The sequence below is a fragment of the Geotrypetes seraphini genome, chromosome 3 (assembly GCF_902459505.1).
Source record: "Geotrypetes seraphini chromosome 3, aGeoSer1.1, whole genome shotgun sequence".
NCBI lineage: Eukaryota > Metazoa > Chordata > Amphibia > Gymnophiona > Dermophiidae > Geotrypetes > Geotrypetes seraphini.
This window is the reverse complement of record NC_047086.1, coordinates 170,182,897-170,201,139: the sequence shown is the minus strand read 5'-3', so window position 1 is coordinate 170,201,139 and position 18,243 is coordinate 170,182,897. Positions and strand designations below refer to the sequence as shown.

The 18,243-nt window shown below is 42.9% G+C and overlaps 1 protein-coding gene across 14 annotated transcripts in view; it reads right to left on the bottom strand.

Moving 5' to 3' along the window:
* EYA4 (EYA transcriptional coactivator and phosphatase 4) overlaps positions 1-18,243 on the bottom strand; it is a 443,388-nt gene that overhangs the window by 380,515 nt on the left and 44,630 nt on the right. The gene's annotated exons all lie outside the window — the stretch shown is intronic.

Genomic DNA, 18,243 nt, shown 5'->3' with positions numbered 1-18,243 from the left:
TCTAGGGGAATAAAAGTCAGGGAGTGGGTCATTGGTGTGGGCAGACTTGATGGGCTAAGGCCCTTTTCTGCCGTCAATTTCTATGTTTCTATGTTTCTAACAACTATACAAAAATAGACAAATATACCCCCTTCCCTTTTTACTAAACCACAATAGCAGTTTTTAGCGCAGGGAGCTGCACTGAATGTCCCACGCTTCTCTTGACACTCATAGGCTCCCTGCGCTAAAAACCGCTATTGTGGTTTAGTAAAAGGGGGGCCATAGTACAAAATATAGACAGCAGATAGAAATTCAGACACATTTTGATCACTAAATTGAAAATAAAATCATTTTTCCTACCTTGTTTGGTGATTTCACGAGTCTCTGGTTGCACTTTCTTCTTCTGATTGTGTATCCTATCTTTCTTCCCTTCTTTCAGCCTTTATGCTTCCTCTCCTCCAGACCTCATTCCCTCCCCCAACTTTTTCTTCCTCTCTCCCTACCCTTTCTTTCTTCCTGCCTCCCTTTCTATTTTTTCTCTCTTCATGCCCCCTTTCTTTTTTTCTGTTTCCCTTCTTTCCTTCTGTCTCCCTGCCTGCCCCCTTTCTTTCTTTCTCCCTACCCTTCACCAAGCCACTGCTACCACCATCGGGGAACAGGCCCCCAAGCCACCGCCGCCGCTGCCATCGGGTAACCGGCTCCAAAGCCGCCACCGCTGCCGCACCAAGCTCTCTCTGCTTCCCTTCGGGCCAACCAGCATTCCTCTCCCCGATGGCAATTCTGCCGTCGGAGAGGAAGTTCCGCCCAGCCAGGCAGCGATTGGCTGGCCTGAACTTCCTCTCCGGCGGCAGAATTGACGTCGGGGAGAGGAAGGCTGATCGGCCCGGTAGATCGCCAAGGCAAAGTGAGTCTGAATGACACACTTTGCCCTGGCGATCTACTGGTTGATTGCGATCGACCTATTGGGCACCCCTGTTATAGAGGATATCACTGAAATTTTTTTGTACGAACACTAAATAATGCATGATGTTTTGATGGAATGAAATGGTCTTGAGCTGGAATAGCTTGTGCTGTAAGAGATCTCTTGGCCTGTTTGACAAGGTTACAATGTTTATGGTGTTCTCCATACACTATTGAAATAAGTTAACATAGACTGGAGTTATCATTACCAACCTTGTTTTGTTTGATTGAAAACAAAATTGACATCATGTTTCTGAAGCCAGTTTATTTTATCAGATAACTCCTGTCATTTTGATGATAGCCTCCAATTTGCCCTGAATGGAAAAGTTTGGAAACCATTGGCTTAAGCTATTGTGTAAATCAGTGTCTCTCAAACTTTGTGCCATGCACAGTGGTGTGCCCCGAAGAGATTCCGGGTGTGTCAAGAGATATTCTAGAATTTTACTTTCTTTTTATAAATTCCCTTCATAAGTATGCACTAGAATAGATAACATATACATCACATACGCAAGAGTATCAATGTTATGAGCTTCTGTGTGCAGAAGGATACAACCACCCAGACAAGCATCATTCTTTGATGTGATTTGTCCTTGAAAACTAACAGCAAGTAATTTTATTTTTTATGCAGTAATTATCATAACTTGAGCAACAAAGCAATCAAGGTTTTGTTACCATTAGGATTTTATCTTTGCAAACTTGGAGCTCTGACAGAAATTACATTGGAAAAAAAAAGAGCATGATTGCAAATGGTGGATGATGAAATGCATGTTTGCTTGCTGACCACTGAGCCACATTTGAGTTAATTTGCACTCGAAAACAAGAATATCCATCGCATTGATTAGTAAAAGAAATCTACTGTAGGGGCATTTAATTTTCGAAAGGGCAACTATGATAAAATGAAGGAAATGGTTAAAAAGAAGCTAAAAGTTGCAAAAGCTAGGACTTTAAACTAGGTGAGGATGTTATTTTAAAATAGCATCATGGAAGCCGAAACCAGATGTATTCCACATATCAGCAAAGGTGGAAAGAAGAGGAAATGAAAGCCGGTGATTAAAAGGTGAAGTGAAAGAAGCTATTAGAGCAAAAAAAAAAAAAATCCTTTAAAGAATGGAAAAAGGATCCAAATGAAGAAAATAAGAAGAAACACAAGCACTGGCAAGTTAGATGCAAAGCAGTGATAAAGACAGCTAAGAAAAAATATGAAGAGAAACTTGCAAAAGCAAAAACTCATAACAATTTTTTTAGGTACATCAGAAGTAGAAAACCTGTGAGGGAATCTGTGGGACTGTTGGATGATCAAGGAGCAAAAGGGGCGCTCAGGGAGGATAAGGCCATAGCGGAAAGACTGAATGAATTCTTTCTTTCGGTCTTTACAGAAGAAGATGTAAGAGATCGACCAGAACCTGAAATGGTTTTCAAGGGTGATGATGTTGCGGAACTGAAAGAGATCACGGTGAATCTGGAAGATATACTAAGCCAAATCAACAAGTTAAAAAGTGATAAATCGCCAGGACCGATGATATACATCCAAGGGTTCTAAAAGAACTCAAACATGAAATTACTGACCTGCTTTTAGTGATCTGTAACCTGTCACTAAAATCGTCTGTAGTACCTGAAGATTGGAGGGTGGCCAAGGTTATGCCAATTTTTAAAAAGGGCTGAAGGGGAGATCCGGAAAATTACAGACTGGTAAGCCTCACTTCAGTGCCGGGCAAAATGGTAGAAACAATTATAAAAAAATAAATTGAGGAACACGTAGACAAACATGATTTAATGAGACAGAGTCAGCATGGGTTCAGCCGAGGGAGATCTTGCCTCACAAATTTGCTTGACTTCTTTGAAGGTGTGAATAAACATGTGAATAAAGGTGAGCCGGTTGATATAGTGTATCTAGATTTTTAGAAAGCTTTTGACAAAGTTCCTCACGAGACTCCTGAGAAAATTTAAGGGCTCCTTTTACTATGCTGTACTAGTGGTTTTAGCGCGCACTCAGTGCATGCACTAGACGCTAATGCCAGCATTGAGCTGGTGTTAGTCCTTGGCACATAGTGCAGGGTTACCGTGCGTGGCAATGCAGCACGTGCTAAAAACACTAGCGCACCTTAGTAACAGGAGCCCTAAGTGTCATGGGATAGGTGGCAAAGTTCAGTTGTGGATTAGGAATTGGTTATGGGATAGAAAACAGAGGGTAGAGATAAGTGGTCATTTTTCTCAGTGGAGGAGAGTAAACAGTGGAGTGCCGCAGGGGTCTGTACTAGGACCAGTGCTATTTAACTTTATTTCTAAATGATCTGGAAATTGGAACGACATGTGAGGTGATTAAATTTGCAGATGACACTAAACTGTTCAAAGTTGTTAAAACGCATGTGGATTGTGAAAAATTGTAGGCGGACCTTAGGATATTGGAAGATTGGGCATCCAAATGGCAGATGAAATTTAATGTTGACAAATGCAAAGTGATGCACATTGGGAAGAATAACCTGAATCACAGTTACCAGATGCTAGGGTCCACCTTGGGGATTAGTGCCCACGAATAGGATCTGGGTATCATTGTAGGCAATATGATGAAACCTTCCGCCCAATGTGCGGAGGCGGCCAAAAAAGCAAACAGGATGCTAGGAATTATTAAAAAAAGGATGGTTAACAAGACTAAGAATGTTATAATGCCCCTGTATCGCTCCATGGTGCGTCCTCACCTGGAGTATTGCGTTCAATTCTGGTTTCCTTATCTCAAGAAAGATATAGTGGCGCTAGAAAAGGTTCAAAGAAGAGCGACCAAGATGATAAAGGGGATAGATCTCCTCTCATATGAGGAAAGACTAAAACAGTTAGGGCTCTTTGGCTTGGAAAAGAGACGGCTGAGGGGAGATATGATTGAAGTCTACAAAATCCTGAGTGGAGTAGAACGGGTACAAGTGGATCAATTTTTCACTCCGTAAAAAATGACAAAGACTAAGGGATACTCGATGAAGTTACAAGGAAATACTTTTAAAACCAATAGGAGGAATTTTTTTTCACTCAGAGAATAGTTAAGCATTGCCAGAGGATGTGGTAAGAGCAGATAGCGTGGCTGGTTTTAAGAAAGGTTTGGGCAAGTTCCTGGAGGAAAAGTCCATAGTCTGTTATTGAGAAAGACAAGGGGGAAGTCAATGCTTGCCCTGGATCGATAGCATGGAATATTGATACTCCTTGAGTTTTGGCCAGGTGCTAGGGACCTGAATTGGCCACTGTGAGAATGGGCTACTGGGCTTGATGGACCATTGGTCTGACCCAGTAAGGCTATTCATATGTTCTTAAAGAACTTTAAATAAATAAATCTCAAATTTACCTCCTCTTTTACGAAGGCATAGAGCTGATTTTCGCACTGGCAGCAGCGATAAATGTTCTGACACTATGTCAAGGGGCTATAGAATAAGGATTGACAAGTTTATAACAGGAGGAAAAAAGGATTAATAGCAGAGCTTGTAAGAAAGAAAAAGGATTGTGGATTTTTCTGAGGTGATGGGGTTGGAGCAGGCACGGGATTGTTTGGGAGTTTTGGCAGGTTGGAGGAAGTATGGAAAGGGGAAGAGTAGAGTAGTCTCTTCAAGAAAAAATTATCCCTCCCTCCCATGTGTGTTGGTAGTATGTTTTGAGTCAGTGTTGGGAGGGGGGGGGGTGTTTACAGATTTTATGTGGACTTGGGTGGGTTTAGTTGAGCTTTTGGGGTTGGAGGAGGTGGTCGCAGCTTTGGGCAGCGCGGAAAATGGTGTTTGGCCCAGTTGGATCTGGGAGATGAAATAAATGTAACACTTGTAGGCGACGCCACTGCAACGGGAAGCATGGCCTGGCGTCATCGTGCAGGTGACGGAGTGCAAATGCTAATGTTAAGTTTTATACTGTAACTTCCTAATCACATTTAAAAGTTGTATTGGACATCAGCTGAATAGTTCCAAAAATATATCCCTTAAGAAGAAATATGAGCAGGGCCTGACTAAGACCTACATTTTTCTATTACATGGGTTCTTATAATGTGAAGTGAAACCATAATCTGAAAAAAAACAAATATGCTTTAGGTATTCAGGTGCAGCATACACAGTAGTTTGAGTGTCATGTTGTCCATAAATTCTATCTGAATAAGTGTACATTATTGGCTTGAAAAACTCAGTAAAACAAGAAATACTTGGGGCTTTATGGATGTCGTTACAGTTCCTATGGCCTAGTAAAATGATATTAAGTTCATATAATTCATCAGTTCAGAAGATCTGGATGCCTTCCAGCCTCTTCAGCATTGTCCTATTTGTCAAAAAATGTGTCAAGGCCCCCAGCATTTCCTGCTCTTTATCTTTTAAATCTTTCTTGTTGGTACATGCAGTCTGGCACTGGAAAATCCTCAGAGAAGTAGTTTAAACACTGCTAGTTTTTGTTCTAATGAAAACCATGGGAATTTTGGTTGCAGGATACTTCTTGGAACACTCCTTGGAAGAGGCTTTGTCTAGATTAAGATCATGCTATTATCAGGTAAGTGAAAGCCATGACGTCATATGCCATTACAGACTGTTAAGCTTGCCTGTAGAGCAGGGGGTCCTCAAACATTTTAAATAGGGCCCAGTTCACGGTCCCTCAGACTGTTAAGGGCAGGACTATAGTTTGGAAAAAAAAAACATGAACAAATTCCCATGCATACTACACATATCTTATTTCTAGTGTAAAAAACCATGAAAGAACAATACAATATTTAAAATGAAGAACAATTTTAACCAACACGTCTTTGGTCCCAGAGCGTCACGTCACTGCATCCCCCTGGCCGGCGCAAATGACGCAGAAGCAGCAAAAAACTATCAGATGGTCATGGGGATCACAACAAAGCACTCTAAAACACCTGCGGAAAGAAGCAGATGGTAACTACTGCAGAAAGCTATTGGAGTGCCAAAATGAGGTTTGGAATTCATAGTAAGAGACGAAACAGCAGACTGAAGTTTGGAACATTCAGTGAAGTACTACCAAGCCCCTGCAATAAAGACGCCCAAATATTCGGCAACTCACTAATGCAAAATGTTTCCCGCCAGCCGTACAAGCTTCTAAGAAACCCTCCCAGTGGCAGCAGGGCTGTGCACACCAGCCCACGCGCTCAGCGGATGGGTCACGTTACATGGAAGTGTGACATCAGCGCTGTGTGTCTGGTCATCCAGCTCATGTGAGGGGGTTACTGGTGGCACACAGTGAGGAGTGGTGAGAACTGCTGAGCTCTATAGTGAGAAAGTCACAATGGAGCAGGTCAGCAATGTTTAGGAACATGAGCAGTAAACTCTCGAGTGGGAGCCAGGTAAATGACCTTGTAGGGTCTAATCCGGCCCATGGGCTGTAGTTTGAGGACCCCTGCTGTAGATCAACACTGCATACCTATAAAAGATATTTGCCATTGACTGCAAGATTAATCAGGGCTGTCATTTGCATTGACATGGGAAAGGTCATTTACAAACAAAAAACAGCAGAAAATGTGTTTTTCGTTTTCTAGATAATAGTGTGCATTCTGCAAATAGTGCATATTATTCGCAAAAAGTGTATACTTTTTCCAGAAGAGTGCACTCTTTCCCGATATTTTGAACATGCACAAACCATCGTGCATGCACAAATTTTGTGTTTGTACAAGTGCACTATGAGGAAAGAGTGAATCTTCTGCAAACAGTGTACAAAAGAATAGCACCCTTTTAAGGAAGCATGCATACACGTGAAATACCATGTATGTGTGAATATTGTGCACACATGTGTTCACCATCAGGAAAAAGTACACCCTGTTGTAAACAATATACCCATTCTGCAAGAAGTGTGACCACTGTAAATATTTATTTATTACATTTTCTATGCTGTTCTCCTAAGGGAGCTCAGAATGTTTGTATGGATTTATTAAGGTACTCAAGTATGCTTCCCTGTCTGTCCTGGTGGACTCACAACATAACTAATGTACATGGGGCAATGGGGGGAATTGGGTGACTTGCCCAGAGTCATGCGGGTGCAGTGTGGATTTGAGCCCACAACCTTATAGTGCTGAGGCTGTAGCTTTAACCACTGTGCCACACTCTGGTTGTCCTCTTAATGACATTGCTCCTGCAGTGAAAAAAATGGTGAAAAAAATCATGAATAAAATGAAAATTTGAGGAAACAAGGGACATGACATGAAATGTAAATCTTCCAGCTGTACGCCTCTGTGCACAAGTGTGGATGGAATAGTTCTCCTAGAGTTCCTAACTAGTGACATTGTTTAACCTATTTTGCATCCATTTTGTGGTGGGCTTTCTCTTGAGTGTACACTGATATCATTATGTTATAATTTCCATGTCATAAGGATCTTTTTCTGATTCTAGGGGCACAATGAATAAAAGAGGCTTCAGTATGGTTACTGACAAATGGATTGTTTGACTGAACTATAGAAAAACCCCATACTTGTATTTCACAAGTTAGAAGTGTAGACACTCCCAGACTCAATTTGAGTAGATGATAATATAATCCTGATCTGCAAGGATGTTTACTATTTAAGTGTAGTGTTAGATTACTGATTGTCTCATGACCCATAATATTGAACCCTCAAGTTACACACACAAAAAAGAAGCTATCCCTATGACAAGATGTAGAAAATCAATAAATACAACAAAGATTCTATATTGCTGAATAAACACCTTTCAAAATGTCATAATTTAATTACCAGCCTGTGTCAAAATGCAGTCCCTGAAACACATGGGGACCATGCTTTGACAGTGACATGCCAACTGAAATGTTCCAGCAGATAATGCTGCTCCAGAAAATTAATTTTGAAGGGAGGGAGAAAGGGGGCACTAATTTGGGACATAGGAGGGAGGGAGGGAATAGAAAGGGAGAATTTGGCATGAGTGTGTGAGTGAGAGGGAAAGAGATGGTGATATGGGGAAAGGAATAAAGGAAAACTGGACATAGAGAGAGAGGAGTGAAGTAGAGATGCATGGGGAATAGAAGGATGAGAGGGAGAAATGTTGGATATAGTGGTGGAGAGGGAACTGAGGGACAGATTAAAGGGGATGCAAGGGAACGTTGGACATAGTGATGGAGGGAGAGATGTGGCATGGTGAAAAAGGGTGACAGAAGGAGAAATGGGCATGGGGCTGGTGGACAGTGGTGAAAAATATAGCACATGATCCGGGGGATGGGAGAGGGAGAAATGTTGCTAATAGGGGTGGAGGAGAGAGGAAGAAAAGTTGGACTCATGGAAGGACAGAGAGAGAGAGTTGATTTTGAATTAATTTTGAACACAGTACATTGCACAATTTAAATTGTTCTCATTCGTGTAGGATAGGAGGTCTCAATGATTATAATGTTTTTTCTGGAAGGGCATTTTAGAAAGGAGATCCAACTCAGAATACAGACGTCCAAATCTGTACATGTAGATGTCCATTTCTTATGTATTCTAAAACAAGATCTGCCCACATACCACCCGTTCAAAAATATATGAGAAATAGGCATCCGAGTTCTGTTTATGTCCAGCACAAACATCCATTTTATAAACTGAAACTTCTAAACTATGAACAAGGCAAAACGATGGATCTGGACAGCTTTGTGGCAGCAAAGGAACATCCATATTATATAAGGGCCAATAGGAATAGCCTAATACGGTGGTTCTCATTTTTTCAGTAGGGACACACCAGACAGATGATGCCCATGTATTAGGTTTTTACATACCGCCTATCAAGGTTATCTAAGCGGTTTTACAATCAGGTACTCAAGCATTTTCCCTATTTGTCCCGGTGGGCTCACAATCTAACTAATGCACCTGGGGCTATGGAGGACTGAGTGACTTGCCCAGGTCACAAGGAGCAGCGCAGGGTTTGAACCCACAACCCCAGGGTGCTGAGGCTGTAGCTCCAACCACTGCGCCACACACTTCATACTTGTCCCTTACATGCACTGCCACATATATGATACAGCAGTGTTTCTTGACTCGGTCCTGGAGTATCTCCTTGTCAGTCAGGTTTTCAGGATATCCACAATGAATGCGCATAAACTTGATTTGCATGCACTTCTTCAATTATATGCAAATTTTTTTCATGCATATTTATTGCAGATATCCTGAAAACCTGACTGGCAAGGGGGTACTCCAGAACCGAGCTGAAAAAATGTACATTGCATCCACAATAACCCTCCCCCCTCTAAGAACAGGTGCAGGTGTGTGTATGTATATATACATATAATGAGATAAGTGCTTGATTACTTTTGAATGATTATATTTAAAGAAAAGAATTAGTATTCATTATTTGAGAAGATCTATTGCATCTTAATGTTTATAAGAGGTTTTTCAGGGGCAGTGATAGAAATCCGGAACCAGTAAGTCTCAGATCTTTTGAATACTAAATCATGTTGAGCAGGTTTCTGAGACCCTTTTACTCTCAATAATATAATACTCATTACCATAATTAGCTTGCTATAATGCTGGGCTGGGTGTTTGGATTTTGTGATTGAGAATTTGAGTGATTTCAGTCTCCATCATGTTGTTGAGGTAGTTTAACTTGGACTCCCAGCAGGTCCCCTATGCTTCCTCCTCTATTATAAGTGGAGTTAGAGCCCAGTCTTCTATGTTTCCCTGGCATCCTGATATTAATGTATCGGTCAAGGAGCATCGGGATGCTCCTAAAGGGACCCTTACAGTTAACAGGACTATGGCTCGGTTGTATCTGATAGCACCAGTGTCACCAGCTGTTCACTCAGCCCAAGTTTGATCCATTAAAATAGGAGCCTGAGAAATAGTACCTATTTCATATGGAAATTTACCAGTGGACAGCATTAGCTAAGCACAACCAAGATCAGGATTTTCAAAAACCCGCGTTAAAAAGTGACGGTCTGCTAAGGATGCCGTTTTGATACCGAATCTAAAATCCCGAAACATTCTTAAAAAATCGTGCAGCAGCGAAGGTTTCCTACATTTGCATGTGTCCGATGGGCACATGTGCATAAAAACCCCATAAAAAAACAAAAAAACAAAAGCACACTCTCCCGCTGGCCCTGTGTTGTGATGCAGTGGAAGAGATGCCCATTCTCTCCGCTGCATCACACCCCTTCCCTAACATCCTGGCCACGAACCCCGGCAGCAGGAGAGATGTCCACTCTCTCCTGCTGCACTAAAAAAAATTCCAACCGAACAAACCGAACACACCCCCCTCCCACCCGCCGCAGGAGAGATGCCCACTTTCTCCTGCTGCAAATAAAAAAATAACAAAAAAATCCTGCCCAACCTGATCTGAACGCCCCCCCACACACACACACACCCAGCAGCAGGAGACATGCCCACTCTCTCCTGCTGCAAATAAAAAAAAATTAAAAAAAAAATCCTACCTGACCGGAATGGAGATATGTCCACTCTTTCCTGCTAGTAGTGACCCCCATCCCCCTTACCTGACAGATGAGCCAGCAGGACAGAGATGGACATCCTCATTGCAGATGCTGCTGCGTCATCTAAACTGGGTAGTCCCCTCTCCGGTGCATCTTGGGATGCACCAGGGAGGGGCCTGAGGCTTTGATTGGCCCAGGGTGTTTAAGGTCTCTCCTATGGGAGGGGCCTTAAACATCTTGGGCCAATTAGAGCCTCAGGCCCCTCCTCGTATGCATCAGGAAGGGTCCTAAGGCTCTGATTGGCCCAGATGCGTAAGGTCCCGCCTTGTATACCTGAATGTGAACCACTTAAGCTATAAGTGGTATATAAATACTAACTTTGTTTTTTTTAAATGCCCGTGAAGTTTGACCAATGTACAGTAAATGGCATTTTGCCTGTCTATTGTTTCCTGGTTTAAATGATAGTTTACAACTTATTAATAGTAGGTCTGAAATTTCATTTTTCAGTCCTTTTAGCACTTTTGAATGTGTATCATCCAGTCCAGGTGATTAGCTACTCTAGTTTATCAAGTACCTTCATACATCTTCCAGGTTCACTGAGATTTATTTTGGTTCCTCTGAATCATCACTTTTAAATATCATTTCTGGCATGGGTATCTTTCTTGTATCTTTGAGAGGAATGGCCTACTGAGAACAAGCCAGCACGGATTCTGTAAGGGAAGGTTGTGCCTAACGAACCTTCTGTACTTCTTTGAGGGAATAAGCAGTCGGGTGGATAATGGGGAACCCATAGACATCATTTACCTCGGTTTTCAAAAGGCTTTCGACAAGGTGCCACATGAAAGGCTGCTTAGGAAGCTGTGGAACCATGGGGTGGGAGGGGATGTGCACAGATGGATCAAGCACTGGTTGTCGGGTAGACTGCAGAGGGTCGGAGTAAAGGGCCAATTTTCTGACTGGCGGAGAGTCACAAGCAGTGTGCCACAGGGATCGGTGCTGGGGCCGTTACTTTTCAACATATTTATCAATGACCTGGAAAAGGAGGCAAAGTGCGAGGTTATAAAATTTGCAGACGATACCAAACTGTGCGGCAGAGTTAGGTCCAGGGAGGAGTGTGAGGACCTGCAAAGGGACCTGGACAAGCTGGAAGACTGGGCAAACAAATGGCAAATGCGCTTTAACGTGGAAAAATGCAAGGTCATGCATATAGGGAAAAGGAACCCGTTGTTCAACTACAAATTGGGGGGGGGGCATTGTTGGGAGACAGCAGACTTGAGAGAGACTTGGGTGTGCTGGTGGATGCATCACTGAATCACTGAAGCCATCTGCACAGTGCGCAGCAGCCTCGAAAAAAGCCAACAGGATGCTGGGCATCATAAAGAGGGGCAAAACAACCAGGACGCGGGAAGTCATCATGCCATTGTATCGAGCGATGGTGCGTTCACATCTGGAATACTGCGTTCAGTATTGGTCGCCGCACCTCAAGAAGGACATGGCGGTACTTGAGAGAGTCCAAAGGAGAGCAACGAAACTGGTAAGAGGGCTGGAACACTGCCCATACGCCGAGAGGTTGGATAGGCTGGGGCTCTTCTCTCTGGAAAAAAGGAGGCTCAGGGGAGATATGATAGAGACCTTCAAGATCATGAGGGGCATAGAGAGGGTGGATAGGGACAGATTCTTCAGACTGAAGGGGACAATAAGTACGAGGGGGCATTCGGAGAAACTGAAGGGAGATAGGTTCAAAACAAATGCAAGGAAGTTTTTTTTCACCCAAAGGGTCGTGGACACTTGGAATGCGCTACCGGAGGAAGTGATCAGGCAGAGTACGGTACAGGGATTCAAACAGGGATTGGACAGATTCCTGAGGGATAAAGGGATCGTGGGATACTGAGGGAGGAGCTGGGATGTAACACAAGTATAGAAAGCTAACCAGGTAATAAGTATAGAAACCCAACCAGGTCGTGCATGTGCAAGACCGGAGGGTTAGGACTTCAATGGGAAGATAGGACTTCAATGAGAAACCAAGGTGGCAAGGGAGCCCCTTCTGGTGATTCAGACAGGTCGTGACCTGTTTGGGCCGCCGCGGGAGCGGACTGCTGGGCAGGATGGACCTATGGTCTGACCCGGCGGAGGCACTGCTTATGTTCTTATGTTCCTCAGTTGAAGTTTCTGAGGTCTAAGATGGGACATATTGCATCAGTCTTTTTAGGAAAGAGGACCTATCTAGAAGAGATTCCCTGATTACTTTCCTGGACTAGTTCTATAGCATTGACTTGCAAGAGAAATTACACTTCTTTGTGAATGTGATGGGGTGTATGTCCCATCATGTGACAGAATGCTTCCTTGAGGGAGGGGTACACCAGAGTCTATTCCTCCCAAGGATTCTCTAAAAGATAGGCAATAGGTAACCCGGGTTAACCAGGGAGTAGTCGGGTCAACCTAGTTCCTATGGGGTGGTTCTAGTAAAGTGGAAGACTAGGTGGATGGTGTTAGGAACTAGCTACCCCTATGTCATCAGAGTACTGTATTGCCCAATAGTAACGAAGACTGGATGACATTGCCATTGGACATGAATAACTGATTTGCATCCTAATTTGAATACAAGTGATTTGCAGAGAAAAGGGGTGATTTATAAACATAAGAGACCTCTAAATCCATAAGATGGACTCCTGACAGGGAGGGGAGCTCTAGTTTGGACCCCCCTCAGCCTTTAGGGAACATTTTGAGGGGGGGGTCAAGAGAGACTGCACCCTGAAGTGAAAGGGGGAACTGATTAATGAACTCGCAGAAGAAAGGGGAGTAATGCTGGCCTAGGGCCTAACCCTCAATATACCTACAATCTGCTTTAAGCGGCCGAGCTTAGACTAACTAGGACATTTGACCTACATCCTTGGTAGGCAGTGAACAGACATTTGGTCTACACCCTTGATAAGGGGGAAAGGACACTTGGCTTACACCCTCGATAGGTGGTGAATAGACACTTGGCCTTTAGCCTCACGTAGATGGTGCCAGAGCATGATAGTGAAGCAGGTGGCATGGACTTGACATAATTAAAACCAGGGCAGAAATCAGTCCAGGTGAACTGATAGAAATGTAAGAAAACCAGATTTTACAATGTTGAAAACCCAGGAATCCATCACCACTTTCTGTCATTCCCAAAACAAAATACTACACCCAGTCCCCTACAAGTAGAGCAGAATGAACATTATTGAAAAGAACTAGTAGTGTCTCTAGGTGTGCAATAAAAAACAGAAAGCTGCCTAGATTGTACAGTTGCAGTCTGTTGCAATTGTCAACCTTCTCCTGGTAATGCCATATATAAGGTTGTCTAGAAAAAAAGTATGAAAGCTCTTTTCCTCTAGTAAAAAGTGTTCCTGTGCTGAAATTTGCTTGTTGACGTAGATGGTGAGGTAATCTCTGGAACTACAGTAGAGTGATGCTGCAACGTGGCAGAGTGGTCTTTTTAACCCTGTATCCAAAGAACATCTTTCCATTGCTGGGCACATCTGCCAACATACTATATGCATATTCACACAGCCGAGAGGCACAAAGCCATTTAAGTCTTTTGGCAGCAATGGCAGAGGCTGAAATTTGAGAAGAAATGTCGAAAAGACATCACAATCTTAATGGACGAGTTCCACGCTCATCTGTCTTAGGAAGAATAGCAGCCAGGTCAAACTGTGCTTGAAGAAATGGACCAGATGAAAAGTTTTGCCATCTTTCAAGAATGTTATGCATATTGCACCATATACAACTGATGAGCTGTAATTCTGCTAATAACATGGCTCCCTGGAACCTTCAAATAGTCTAGCAATCTGGATTCTGTTCCAGAAGATATATTGGAAAATTCTTTATATATCTTAGTTGTTTTTTCATTGCTGACTCAACTATTACAGAACCATTAGAAAAGTTTAATTTGTTAAATTCTGGAGTTGGTTGTATTTTACAGTTCAAATCCAACTTCTTAGTAACTAGAAGTTACTATATACGAAAAGGTACAGAGAAGGGCAATAAAAATGATAAAAGGGATGGGATGACTTCCCTATCAGAAAAGGCTAAAGCAGTTAGGGCTCTTCAGCCTGGAAATGAGATGACTCAGGGGTGATATGATAGAGGTCGATAAAATACTGAGTGGAATAGAAAGGGTAGATGTGAATCACTTGTTTACTCTTTCCAAAAATACTATGACTAGGGGCCATGCAATGAAGTTACTAAGTATTTGTTTACACAACATGTAATTCAACTCTGGAATTCATTGATAGAGAATGGTGAAATCAGCTTAGCAGGGTTTAAAAAAAACGGTTGGGTTAATTTCCTAAAAGAGAAGTCCATAGGCCATTATTGAGATGGCTTGGGGAAATCTACTGCTTGTTCCTATGATAAGAAGCATAAAATCTGTTTTACTACTTGGATTCTAGCTAGGTACTTGGGACCTGGGTTGGCCACTGTTGGAATGGAAACAGGATACTTAGCTTGGACCGTCAGTCTGTCTCAGTATGGCAATTAATATGTTCTTATGCTGTTCCTTACCATGTGCAGGCCTTCTAACTCTGATTCTGATCTCTGTGATAAGGGAAAAGGAACTTCCCAGGACATGTGCTAAACAAACCATGGGTAGAGATACCTTCAGAAGGACATTCATTTAGAACAGAAAGAGGAGATAGGTCAAAGAAGATCTCTGTAGAACAGGTGTTTTCACCATAGTCCTCGGGTCACACCCGTCCGATTGTGTTTTCATAAAGAATATATACGAGACAGATTTGCATGCACTTTTTTCCCCGCATGAAAATCAATTTCAGTTACATCCATTGAAACCCAACTGTGTCCTGAAGCATGGGATGAGAATCACTGCTGTAGAGAATTCCTCCACCACGGGGGGACACATTTTCTGGATCTGAATAATCCTCCAGATGGATAAAAGAAAGACTACAGGATCCTAGGAAGAATACATCATCCTTGTACAGAGGTAACTCCAGCAGATTGACAGGTTTGCATTAAAGTCTTGTTTGGATATTTTATACCTAGGAGTTTCTTGCAGTAGCTGTTCCAACAGGGGTACTAACACTGACAAAGAGGATTCATCTACCACTAAGACTTTCCCTCTGAAGAATGTTATGCAGGGAAGATAATGTAAAGGTCTGTACCATGATTGATCAAAGTTTTCCAAGTTTCTAAGTTTATTAAAATTTCCCTACCCTGCCCTAGGGTAACACCTTCAGAGTGACTTACAATCTAATAGGTTATGAAAAAATATATAAAACAGTAAAACCAACCTAAAATACATGAAATTGAAGGTTAAGGGAAAAGAACTACACAATATAAAAAAGGAAAGTGAGGGAAGAAAACAACATTGGGAAATTTCTTCTGTTTTGCACGATACCAGCAGCAGCGCTACCCATTATACTTTGGAATATGCAACAGAAAAAAAGATAAGTTTTCAAACTTTCCTTAAACTTATCTAATATAGTTATTGTTTTAAGCTGTAAAAGTAGAGAGTTCCAAAACTTTGGACCGTTGACAGAGAAAAATTGCATCACTGACATGTTCATGAACTAATTCCTTATGTGATGGAATTATAAGAAGTTGTTTATTAGCTGATCTTAGATTCCTGACAGTCGTATACGGTCTCAGCAATTGTGCTAAGTACGGGGACTCATCTGTCGTCAGTACCTTAAAAGTGACTAAGATTAATTTATATACTATTCGATGCTCAACAGGGAGCCAATGAGCGTTTTTCAAGAATGGGGTTATATGATTGAATTGATGAAGGATGTGGATGAATAAAATGATGCCTATGTTGGCTATGTGCTGGTCACATCACTGAGCAGGAAAAGGGGTGGCACTGTGCCAAACTTCAAATGACGTGTGCTGGTCTGTGCAGAAGTAGTCAAACCTCAATTTGCGAGTAATGTGGTTTGCGAGTGTTTTGCAAGACGAGGAAAACACTCAGCAAACTTTTGTCTCGCAAACCGAGCGCCGCCCCGAACGCCGCCCTGATAAACGAGCACTTAAAGTTGCAGGCAGTGCTGGTTCGGGGGGATGCCTCTTCCGTCCGCCGGCCAGCCTTCCACACCGGGTGCCACTGGTTGCCTTCCGCACCATGTTGGAGAGCCTCTGAGTCCACGCAGCCGAGTGCCGTCCCACCTGCACATTATGTATGATCACGCACAACATCAATCATCGATGTGCGGGATCATACGCAACGTGCAGGTGGGATGGCGCTAAGCTGCGTGGGCTCAGAGGCTCTCCAACATGGTGGTGGAAGGCAACCAGCTTGGAAGGCTGGCTGGCGGACAGAAGAGGCATCCCCCTGAAGTGGCGCTGCGTGGGCTCAGGGGTTCTCCAGTGGCTGGCGGACAGAGGCATTTCCTTGAGGTGGTGCTGCAGCACCCGGCACCCAACACCCAACAGGTACACACCCCTGGGCCACCCCTCGCCACTTCCTCCCAGTTCCTTGGCACCTTTTGGGTGGAATGAATTGTCGGCGTTGCCATTATGCCTATGGAGAAAGTTGCTTTGATATTCAAGTACTTTGGATTACGAGCATGCTTCTGGAACGAATTATGCTCGTAAACCAAGGTACCATTGTATTTCCTGCATCTGCAATGGAAATCAAACAGCCAGCCTTCTGCATGGATGGGGAAGATATGCATCGACATCACACAGCGTCTGGATCTTTGAATCCCTGCATAACATTGGCTCCTGAGGAAGAAGTGAAACGGGGCACCTTGTTGAGCCCCTGTGTGCTGATCTGATAGCATTTGCCAGAGAATAACAGCATATAGAGATTTATTTATTAGAATTTGTTTACCGTCTTTCTGAAGGAGTTCACTCAAGGTGATGTACAGGAAGAATAAGTCAAACATAAGCAATAAACAATTAAGCAATAAAAAAATATTCCTATTACAATACAAAGTACGGCATGGTATGTTACATTACAATGTTAACACAGTGCGTAATAACATTTTAATAGAAAGCATAGGATGTAAGCAAAGAAGAAGCATTATAGATAGGAGATAGAGTAACAGAATGCTAGGAATGATAAAGAAGGGGATCACGAACAGATCGGAGAAGGTTATCATGCCGCTGTACCGGGCCATGGTGCACCCTCACCTGGAGTACTGCGTCCAGCACTGGTCGCCGTACATGAAGAAGGACACGGTACTACTCGAAAGGGTACAGAGAAGAGCGACTAAGATGGTTAAGGGGCTGGAGGAGTTGCCGTACAGTGAAAGATTAGAGAAACTGGGCCTTTTCTCCCTCGAACAGAGGAGATTGAGAAGGGACATGATTGAAACATTCAAGGTACTGAAGGGAATAGACTTAGTAGATAAGGGCAGGTTGTTCACCCTCTCCAAAGTAAAGAGAACGAGAGGCCATGCTCCAAAGTTGAAAGAAGATAGATTCTGTACGAACGTAAGGAAGTTCTTCTTCACCAAAAGAGTGGTAGAAAACTGGAACGCTTTTTCGGAGTTTGTCATAGGGGGAAACACCCTCCAGGGATTCAAAACAAAGTTAGACAAGTTCCTGCTGAACCAGAATGTACGCAGGTAGGGCTAGTCTCAGTTAGGGCACTAGTCTTTGATCTGGGGGCCGCCGCATGAGCGGACTGCTGGGTACGATGGACCACTGGTCTGACCCAGCAGCGGCTATTCTTATGTTCTTTAACAGAGGTTAAAAAAAAAGGGACTAATTTAAAGAAAGTTGCATGTGAGGTCAGCTTGGTGCTGGACAATTATCTCATCTAAGGTAAGGATAGATAAACATGTGCTGCTACAGTACGAGTGTGCAGCCAAGTGTCACTCCTTGTGTGTGACTAGCAAATTAGTTACTTCTTCCATTAAAGGCCTGGGTGAAGAGCCAGGCTTTCACCCGTTTCCTGAAGTAGAGATAGTCTTGTGTTAAGTAAAGCCTTTCAGAAAGTACAAGTTATTGTTTTGTTGTAATCATCTGGACAATTATCTATTGCAC